This window comes from Colobus angolensis, unplaced genomic scaffold (genome assembly GCF_000951035.1).
Source record: "Colobus angolensis palliatus isolate OR3802 unplaced genomic scaffold, Cang.pa_1.0 Scaffold80, whole genome shotgun sequence".
Taxonomy (NCBI): Eukaryota; Metazoa; Chordata; class Mammalia; order Primates; family Cercopithecidae; genus Colobus; species Colobus angolensis.
Window position 1 is genome coordinate 8,815,560 of NW_012121821.1, and position 11,497 is coordinate 8,827,056.

Sequence of the window (11,497 nt, forward strand, 5' to 3'; positions counted from 1 at the left end):
ACTGACTCTGTGTCTCTTCAATTTGCACTCCCAAGAAAGAACTGAAGAACATTGAACTTTGGAAAAAATTTAATAAAGTCAGTTCACAATAGAACACTAGAAGATAAAGTTCCTCAGGCCTAATTCTTTTGGAATTGTGGGAACAGACAGGAGGGGAAGATCAGCAGCTGTCCATCCATCTATAGAGCAGAAGCTCCCCTCTCAGGCTGGCAGTAGCAGGCAAAGACTGGTGAAGTGAGACTGAGGTCAAGACTACAATTCGTTCTCTTGTTTTAATGCAATTTCAACTAGCTAATATGTACAAGGTGTTTCAGGAGCATTAACATTTTGAGCCTTAGGCAATCAGATCTGAAGACTCATTCTGTTTGATTCATAATGTGGATTATATTTTATAATGTTGCTAAGACTTGATTATTTGCACATCCTAGTGGGTATAGCTCCTGCTCTGAACATTTAAAAGGAAACTGCTATAGAACATTGAACATTAAACAGAAATCTACTATAGGTAAATCTCATAAAAATAAAAAAAGTCTATAATCCTAGTGTTAGAATTAAATGTTTGGATGATTATCACATCAGCAGTTTAATTTGACTATCTTGGTAACCACTGAAAATGAAGGAGTGGCACAAAGAGCTATTGGTGCATTTTATAACACTGCAGGTTAGCATAGTGATAACACTTTTATTCAGACCATATGGAAACATGAACATTCGTCTCTCATCTACTTGCAACTATATCTTTACAGATAGATATAAAGACATATTTACACCCAAATAAGATACAATGATCACAGAAAGTGTTTGTAAACATTAATGTTAACTTGTAGACATACATTGATTTGAAACAAATCTTTTACTTTAAATAGCTTTGATTTTGTGTCTAGAAGATGAAGGAGAACATTAATAGCCATCACATATGAAGTTTACCTAGTTGAATGTTAGCGCTTCTAAAAATGAATCAATATTCATTACTTTTCCACATTGAAAGATTAAATGAATAAATAATTTCTTGAAACTGAAAATGAAATTCTCAGAAATGTCAAGAAAATCTTTAGTGTGGTCTCATTTTAAGAAAAATCAAAGAAAGATCATAAAAACCATATTATATTAAAAAGGCTATTGTTATATAATGTAACCCAATTAATTAGGATCTGCTTAATTTGAAACATGTAACGGAGTAAAGGTAAAATGTGTTTTGCTTCTGGTAACTTGTTTAAAAAACTCCATGTAGTTAATAAGAATAAAAATAAGAAGAGGATAAAATTTATCCCAGGAATTGTGTGCTTAAGTATCACGTACTTGTACATAGTTCAGTCCCCATTGCCCCCAAAACTGTATGTGTTCAAGAGGTTTTCTGGAGGGTCTTATGCAGAAGTATGTTCAACTTAAACTGAAGGAAGACATACTCTCACTATCAAAGCTAAAGTTGAAGCATGGGGGTGGGGGAATGGTCAAAACTTTTTCACGGTCTCCAGGTTAAAAAACACACTTTCTCTAGTGTGTGTGCATGTTTTTTTTTGTTTTTGTTTTTTGGTTCAACTCTAAAAACAGGACTTATTCAGTGACAGCCACATAAAGGTTAAATGGAGGATTATAGATTAAATGTTACCATTCTAGTGTATCTTTTAATTTGCTCCTATACCAAATCCATAGGAAACTGGATATATATGTCAGAATGTCATGGACAGATTGATGTATCAATGGGTATAGCAATTAAAATGCATTTCCTGAATTGGAAAGTGTAATACATTGCTTTTAGACACAAAGCATAGTATTCGCTCATTAAGAATAACTAGGGAGTTAAATTCTAGGGTTTCTGCAGTCTTACTCATGGTATTTGACTGCCTTGGTTCTATAATCGGATTTTAGCAAGCCTATAAAAATACTTAAAATTTTTTTGTTGTTGGTGGTGTGCTTCCAGCATAGATAATGGATAGCTTATGACATTCAGGTTATAGGTCAAATCTGAGGCCTTATTGCATATCCGGGGAAAATTACTTTTTGAGTAACATATAGTACAACCTTCAACTCTTAATAGGGCAGGAGGAGTTCAGATACAAACACACATTCACAGTGACCAGATTACATATGATTTCTACTTGTTCTGAAATGACTCCATAAATGCAATTTAAAAATTTATTTCTCCACCACAACACACAAAAAATGTAGCAATAAATTCTAACATGATCAGGTGAAACCATTCCTTTTCACTTGGCTATTCAAAAGATTATTATAACATCTCTAATACATGAAGAAGTTTTGGGAACCTATAACACATTTCCTGTTTGTCTCAATTAAAAAAGACATTTCAACACACTATACTGACTTTTCCTTATTCCCTTGTAAGTGTAACATAATTAAAAAACAAACTGAGTAAGGTAACTCAATGCAAATTCAATCTGCTATTAGAAGTAAGCTGCATATGAGACTAAATCAGATATAGGAGCTTTTTCTAAAACAGGACTATACAGTGTTTCAAATCACCTAGAATCAATTATCATGGGACATTGCTGTAGAAATGATGATAATGAGTTAAAAAACATTTTTCTTATGAAAAAATCGCAAGTCAGAGCTTGCCACTTATGTTATGCAAGATAAGTTTGATGATGATCTTGTAAATGAAAATCGATTTCTGTGCAGATTCCAATATTTCTAATCTATGAGAAACTGTTCTGGGGTTCAAAATGGCCAACTTCAGAATCTTCTTGTGAAGCGGTTGCTTCTCTGAGAAAACAAACAAAATTGCCTCCCATGTGAATTGTAACACATTTCTTTGTAAGTCTAACTTTAATACAAGCACAGTTAAAAACCTAAAAACCCTCCAAACCCTATATATGTATTGTTACTGGCTGACCCACAAGGTGGCACCAAAGAGAAAAGTGACAAAAGTGAAGATCACAGGCAAGTTAGATATTACATCAATTCTATTATGAAAATTAAATTTATTTCATAAAGTGACACCAAATTTTAATATGCCAATAACTCAAAACAGTCATCTTTAGGTTCATTGTTTTTATTTAATAGAGACTGTTCTAGATCCAAAAGTTTCATTCCATCAAGCAGCTGGCTATTTCCAAGAATCAGTAATTGAACTTTTTGTGTAGTTATTTTGTAGGAAAGTTATTTCTCTTTCCAGATACAGACTCCATGATTATTATTTGGTTATAAACTCTGTTTCTCTTTTATCTTTTGTATAGTGCCTAGTGCTTAATGTTGTTAATATAAATGTAAAAAAACAGACCCAACATATTTAACTTTATAATACAAAGCATACTAACATATTTAGATTTAGTATTTGTAATTATAGCATACAAATACATTTTTTAATGACCAAGAAAAAGCCATTTTAGCCAAAGTCTAATTGTTTGAACTTCAGGACTAATTCTTGAATCCCCAAATATATTTTTCACCTAACTTTCAAGGCACCTGGAGAGTAACTTCAGAGCATATATAGGGATGTGAATGGGACAACACTCTCAGGAAAACATGTACAGAGAAAGAAAAAATGATATGATGCTGGTGTAGCCTTGGTGTGTAACCCTGAAATTAAAGAGGTTTCTTATAGTGTCATGAAGGATTCTTATAGTGTCATGTGGTGGAAGAAACTGGTAATTTTCTAGCAAACATTTCCGAATATAAGCAAGGAAAAGGCATGGATCCCCCCTCCCCCCCAAAGAAGAGCTATTTTTCAGTTCACGATTAAGAAAATATATTATTTATGTACAGATCTAGTACCTGAAGAAAAAAATCAGAATACATCTTTTTCTGTAGTTTGAAAGTAGGAATTCAGTGAGGTTTTAAAATAAAACAATTGTAATTATTGTTGTATATTTGTTATATACACATATTGTGATCTATTCTCTAACAGAAGGGGTGTTTCTCATGTTAACACGACTGTATCTTTGACCAGAATCCTCACTTAGCAAAACTATATATATTTTATATTATGTTATATATCACTAAAAATAAGAAAACACTGTAATTCAAAATTAGCTTTTAAATTTTACATACAGCTATGTGACCTCAACACTAGTGATATTTCATTATCTAAAAGAAAAACTTCTTTATGGCTGCATAGTATTCCATGGTGTATATGTGCCACATTTTCTTAATCCAGTCTGTCACAGATGGACATTTGGGTTGCTTCCAAGTCTTTGCTATTGTGAATAGTGCCGCAATAAACATACGTGTGCATGTGTCTTTGTAGTAGAATAATTTATAATCCTCTGGGTATATACCCAGTAGTGGGATGGCTGGGTCATATGGTATATCTAGTTCTAGATCCTTGAGGAATCGCCATACTGTTTTCCATAATGGTTGAACTAGTTTACAATCCCACCAACAGTGTAAAAGTGTTCCTATTTCTCCACATCCTCTCCAACACCTGTTGTTTCCTGATTTTTTAATGATGGCCATTCTAACTGGTGTGAGATGGTATCTCATTGTGGTTTTGATTTGCATTTCTCTGATGGCGAGTGATGATGAGCATTTTTTCATGTGTCTGTTGGCTGTATGAATGTCTTCTTTTGAGCAAATGTGGCACATATACACCATGGAATACTATGCAGCCATAAAAAAGGATGAGTTTGCGTCCTTTGTAGGGACATGGATGCAGCTGGAAACCATCATTCTTAGCAAACTATCACAAGAAGAGAAAACCAAACACCGCATGTTCTCACTCATAGGTGGGAACTGAACAATGAGATCACTTGGACTTGGGAAGGGGAACATCACACACTGGGGCTTATCATGGGGAGGGGGGAGGGGGGAGGGATTGCATTGGGGAGGTATACCTGATATAAATGATGAATTGATGGGTGCTGACGAGTTGATGGGTGCAGCACACCAACATGGCACAAGTATACATATGTAACAAACCTGCACGTTATGCACATGTACCCTAGAACTTAAATAATAATAATAAAAAACAAATAAAATTTATGTAAAGTAAAAAAAAAAAAAAAAAAAGAAAAATTTCACCATATTTCTTCCAACGTCTCTTCATCAACCCATTTATAATAATCACTTGTTACTCAGATTCAAGAAATTACTGTAATTACCTCATTTAAACAGCTATATTGATAAACATGTATGTAGTAAGCAGAATCTATCTGTAGTAAGTGAAGTTTTTAAATGATAATATTTTATTATTAAATGAAAGAATGGGAAATAAATGATTGGAAGACAGAAAAAAGTACATGGACTAGAAGATACATGTGGATGAAATAAAGCAGATGTCTTTATGTGACTTTACATTAATATTTGTCTATTGTGCCTTTGAAGCAGATACTTTTCATGGTTTGAAATAGGTGAGGCACCATTCAAATTATGCAAATTTGTGCTGTCAAATAAGCCTGGGTTAAATATATATTTTTGGATGCATTGAAGAGCTAAGATTCTTAAAGCATGTAAACTGCTTATTCTGCAGTATGAAAATAAGCTATAGTCAACTCTTTCAATTACTTAGTTCTCAATCCAGGAGTAATAATGTTGTCGGGTTTTCTTTTTATCATTATCTTACAAAATTATAATTATTTATCTGTTCAGGGTCATACTAGATTATTCTCTATTCATTTATTCAACAAATACATAGCACTTATCATGTACTAGGCACTGCCCTCTCCAAGGAGAGTATAGACCAGGCATGTTTGCTTCAGTGATACATCACTAGCATAGTGCCTGGCACTGACTTCATAATTTATGTAGCAAGTATTCATTATGCAATTGGATAGTTCATATTTGGCTTACCTTTCAGGAAGGAGTATGACATAAAGGTTAAGTGTAAAGGCAATGAAATGACCTGCTGGCTTTGAATTCCAGCTCTGCCATCTACTAATTAAATGACTCTGGCCAAGATATTTAATCTTTTTTAGCCTCAGTTTCCTGATTTGTCAAGTGGAAGAAATAATAGCATTGACCTGAAGGCAGTGATTTTCATGATTACATAAGACAGCATAAAATGCTTAGATAAATACTTGGCACAAGTTAAGCCCTTGAAAAATCTTAGCGATTATTATTATTTTCATTAATTCTTCCTGCCATATTTATCTGGAAACGTGGATGTGAGCAATTTAAGTTCATGGTAACAATTATAGGAGTATATTCACTATTTCAATTTCCTGAGTGACTAGACAAATTAACTAGTTAAATGGAAACATTTCCGGAACAATACTTAATTTCTATTGTTTGTAGACTTTGGTTTATATTATGTTTGCATGTTTCATGAACAAATCGTAAACATTTCCATGATATATACTTAGACTTTTTATAGAGCTTTCTTATAGAAGTCATAAACCAAAGAGCCTAGAGTGAATGCTAAAGCGTTTTAACCTAGCATTAGAGCCCCTCAAATAATGATATAACTTTCTTGAGATACTAATTCTCTCTTTGGATATAACATGTAATGCTAAAATTGGAAATGACACTTGAATTATTTGGTCACTCTTTTCCTTACATTTGTTCTCTAGAGATATTCATTTTATGCTGTGAGGCTTGTTCTAGCTTGGTATAAACATACTCAGGAGACCTTTCTGGGACTAATAACACATAGTATTATATTAATAGGTTAGGAAATGTTTCTGTTAAAAACAACTTCAAGTACGAGGCTGCAATGAGCTCTTATCACCATTGCACTCCAGCCTGGGCGACAGAGTGAGACCTAATCTCTAAAATAAATACAATAAAAAGTAAAAATAAAAAATGAAAAAAGATAAAAACAAATTCATGGTTTCACAGGTTTTTATGAGGTAAAAAGATATAATCAAATTTAGATGTAAATTCCATTTAGATTAATCCTTTTTTTTTTTTGAAACGGAGTCTCGCTCTGTCACCCAGGCTGGAGTACAGTGGCCGGATCTCAGCTCACTGCAAGCTCCGCCTCCGGGGTTTACGCCATTCTCCTGCCTCAGCCTCCACAGTAGCTGGGATTACAGGCGCCCGCCATCTCGCCCGGCTAGTTTTTTGTATTTTTAGTAGAGACGGGGTTTCACTGTGTTAGCCAGGATGGTCTTGATCTCCTGACCTCGTGATCCGCCCGCCTCGGCCTCCCAAAGTGCTGGGATTACAGGCTTGAGCCACCGCGCCCGGCTAGATTAATCCTTTTAAATAACAAGTCCGACAATTAACAGTTAAATGAAGGTGTTAATTGTTGTGACAAACTACAGAAATCATGAAATTTCACTATCTCAATTGTAGCTAATTTTAAATAATTCTTTCCTCATCTTCAAGATCTTGAGGAATGTTCTGTCTGGAAGGGTAGTTCTTATATGAAACCCCGCAACAACATCAACAGATCAGTGGGTCAAATGTTATAAAATTTTGAAAGTTTGCAATATAAAAATATTAATAAACTTTGCAGTAATGTTAATTTCTCTAAATTAAACATTTCATCAAATGATCAGTTTCAAATTTCAAACTGCTGTTTTGCTATTGCCACATGGCGGCACCACTTCGGCTGCTAAACAGATACTTCACCATTCTTTTTTCATATTGGTTTCCAGTTGAGGGAGGTCTTCAGAAACATATCCCTCTCATATGATACATCAGCCTAGTTTTGACTGCCAGAATAGTAAGATTTGTTTGCTTCCCCTGTACTTTTTCTAGTACAGTATGCTTTTATAAAATTTGTTTACCCATTAAAGTTTTAGTTTTTAATTGAATTTTTTTTTTGCTTTTCATGAAGATTAATTAAATATTTTTTGAGAACATAAAGAGGGTAGTATATTAGCTTCTGTATGTTTTTCACAGAAGTCCAGAGCAGAAAGATACCCCCAAATCTAACTCCTTTACACTAACACATTGAGAAATTGAGTCCATTAAGTAACTGGGTTAGGACAATGGAGGAAGATGAAGGTGATCAGGATCTAGCTCTTTCTCCTGAGCCAAGCTGTTTCTGGACATGAGGTTTTACTCACATGTGAAGAGACTGAGTACCCAAAGACACCTAACTATGTGCTTCTATATACAAACCAGTGTGAAAAGAAAAGAAAAAAAGGCAGTTAAATTTTAAACAATCAAAGAGTAAGACCCTGAAGCCAATACATTCACCGAAGATAGTTCATTTTGATCATTTCAGGACCAAGGTGTAGATTTTATTAAAAACAACTTCTGTTTGGCCTCATGTATATTAAATACTCAGACAATTTTTACTTTTACAAGCCCCTGAATCAAATATGGCCACATCATGACTTTAGTGATATTTATTAGCTAAATAAAGTAATCATAAAATTCTCCTAACAAATAAACATGTTTCTGAGAGAAGCATCAGGTACTTCGGGAAGTTTAATTTCCCTGTTTACAGCACCACATGGCTCTAGTATTGGCAAAATCAAACCTATCTCGAATCCAGTGACCTATAACACTGAAAGCAACTTTAAAAAGGAATATTAGTAAATTATGTCTTTAATATTTTTCTGAGGTGCACACTCTGAAATTTCACCCCTCCACTTTTGCTTTGAAGGTAGAATGAACATTCTCTAGAAAAATAATATTTAAAAATTATTTTACTAAAGTGCTTGCTTCTTTGGGAAAGTGTGCTATATACTTTCAGAAATTAAAAAAAGAAAACTCACTGAAAACCTTTGTAACACTGATATGAAAGGAGGAAATATTTACCTACTTGATCTTGATAGTAAGTTTTATTATGCAAAGTTACATTTAAGGGGAATCCATGAGCTAGTAAGAAATATTTGAGACTTTCCTTGTAGTAATTTTCAGAAGTACATACACACGTTGATAAAATACAAAGAAGAATAGATGGAGGTAAAGACAGGAAAGAGATAACAGACTGAGACCATGAGTGAGGGAAAGGAGAAAGATGAAGAGAACTGGGTTAAAGGGTACAAACATACAGTAAGACAGAAAGAATCTAGCTGTTCAATGTTTGACAGCAGAATAGGGTGACTATACCTTGCAAAAATGCATTATATTCAGGTGATGGACACCTTAAATACCCTGACTTGATCACTACACATTATGTGCATGTAACAAAATTTCTCATGTATCCCACAAATTTGTACACATTTTTAAAAAAAGACAAACAGAAAAAGCCTTCTTTGAATCTTTTCTTGACTAATGTTTTAGAAAGAGAAAGTCTTAAAGATCCCTTAGTGGGTAACTTCTTCCTTTAGGCAGTGGTTCTTAGACTCCCGGGGAGGATTCCAGAAGCCTCTGATAAACAAGTGCACTAAATCCATAGCTACTGGATCAGTAATACTGAATTACCAGTTTAAAACCCTAAAGTCAGAGAAGTCTGGTGACCTGCTGAGGATCTCAGGGCTCCTCTTACTTGCTTGCACTATAGTTCCTGATTCTGTGAAAACAAACCAAGGAACCCCAGCTCCTCAACTCTTAAAATGCATATAGCCAGATGCATATGGACAGCAAGAGCACAGACATTTAAAAACAGAGCAGAAAAAAGTAACTTGAACAGAATGTGGCATTTCCCTTGGTCTGTTGCTAACGGCCCACATACAACATGCTTAAAAAATCCCACCCTGGCACTTATTTTCATCATCATTTAAAAATGATTCAAATGGACACTTAGAATGCATGGCATTAAGCATGTATCCCATCTGGGGATAAATGAAAAAGGGCTTCCTCGAGCAGGGCTGTGTTTTTAGTGGTTATCAGGCTAAGGTTAATATGTAATTGGTCTCTTTGGTCAAGCTTTTAAAGCCAAACACAATATTTTAATTGCCTATTTTCAGTACTCCAAAGCCAGAAGCATTAACTGTTTCTTTTTGTAAGAAAATAGCTATGGACATGATTTGTAAAATGCCTTCAAGATTTGAAGACATGAAAGAAACATGCAAAAAGGAATTACCTCATTTTCTTTCTATTATTCACTTTTTAAATTAACCCATAAGCCAATCACACTTTGTTTTATTAAACACTGGAGACTCCTGCTTCTTAGCTGTCACCTCTGGGGTGGCTGTTTTCTGAATATTGTTCCAATTAGAGTTCCTCACACAAATTCTGAGGGTTGGATATCCTACATACTTATACATACTCTGCACTATAATTTTAAACTCCAATAAACTCAGACAAGAGTCCATAACCAGCCAATGGGCTATGAACCTATTTTGATGCTGCCTGCTGTCAGCAAACCGTCTATTGATAACTATCCTAACAAAGTTTAAACAATGTTCATGGTAACACTGGAAAGCTGCAAGAAAGTAATTATGGCTAGGTGAAATGAAAAACTGACCAATCACGGAATGTATTCGTTCACTGTTTTACTAAGCTCATAGCCCAGCTTTTCTCAATCTCAAGCTTTTGGTCCTGAATGTTAGGATCAAACTGTAGGCATTGTGTTTTAATCATTTCCCCAATCTAAAGATGGAAATTATCCTATGGGGAAAACATCACCTTGCTTTGGCCTTTACTTCCGGAGGATTTTAATGCTTCATTGCTAACCATTATTTTAGTACTGCACACCTGGACACATCGCACAGTATAATGTAATGTATACAGTCAGGTTTTGGAGAATTTACTTCAATTTACATACAATCCTCCAAATCCTCTGGCGAGCTTGATGTGAAATCTGATACAGCCACATCTCCCTAGCAGGATCTTCTTTTGCTCTCTATGTTAATAGCCAAAGGCTCCTAGATCTCTCCGTGGGGCGCGGTGGGGCTGAGGAGTCAGGAAGAGGGGTGACTGTGGGGCTTGTTGCGCTAAAGATTTACAATGTACTTCTTGCAGTCGGCTCAGCAACCCCCTCTGTGGCTGTGGGTGTCTGGTGTGACAGAGCGGAGAAAAGCTCTCTAATCTCCCAGTGCCTGCCTCTGCCGCTCAGTCGCTCCCCTCCCTCCCGCCTTTCCTGCCTCCTCGCGCGCTCTCTCTCTCCTTTGCCTTTCTCGGGGAGTTTCAGTCCCTCAATGCAGCTGGAGTAGCCCTGGCAATCTAAAACCGGAGCCCGTGTATATACACACACGCACACACGCGCACACACATGCACACGCGCTCGCACATACGCACTTCGGCTCTCCCCCTGGGGATATGGAGCAAACCCAGAGCTTCATCTACCTGAAGGGGATGGCCGGCCGGACACTTCTTTCTCACTTGTCATCTCCGGAGGGCAGAGCAAGACTGGAATGAGGCAGACTCGCTGTCGGGTCTGCAACCTCCTGCCGTTTGCCGCCACCGCCGCTTAAAGTGCCCAGGGTGGAGAAGGCTTTTCCGGGACAGATCTCCGTCGTAGCTTCGCGGCCCTAGGACTTCCTCCTGCTGGTTCACTCTAGTCTCTCCCACCTCGGCCATCCTTTCCTCTCCAGCTGCAGGGTGTATGGCTCGGGTGCCTCCAGTACTGTGGCCGCCGTCACTGCCGCTGAGAGCACATTCCACCCAGAGGACTGAACGCCGCCGCTGGAGTGGGGGGAGAAAGCGGAAGCCCTAACTTCCCTCTCTACACCCTCGCTCTTCCCACCGCTCCCGTCCTTCTCCCCAGCCGAGGACCGGTTGGAAGGCTCCCTCAGAAAGCGAGGCGAGAGCGCGG

At 36.6% G+C, this 11,497-nt stretch overlaps 1 long non-coding RNA gene across 1 annotated transcript in view; it reads right to left on the bottom strand.

Moving 5' to 3' along the window:
- Positions 1-662: 662 nt before the first annotated feature.
- The window catches only part of LOC105502698, a 12,132-nt gene continuing 1,297 nt past the window's right edge, over positions 663-11,497 (bottom strand). The window contains exons 2-3 of the long non-coding RNA XR_001000386.1: positions 11,029-11,367; positions 663-2,724 (exon numbers count right to left, since the gene is read on the bottom strand). This is a non-coding gene — a long non-coding RNA (uncharacterized LOC105502698). The remainder of the gene's footprint in view (positions 2,725-11,028; positions 11,368-11,497) is intronic.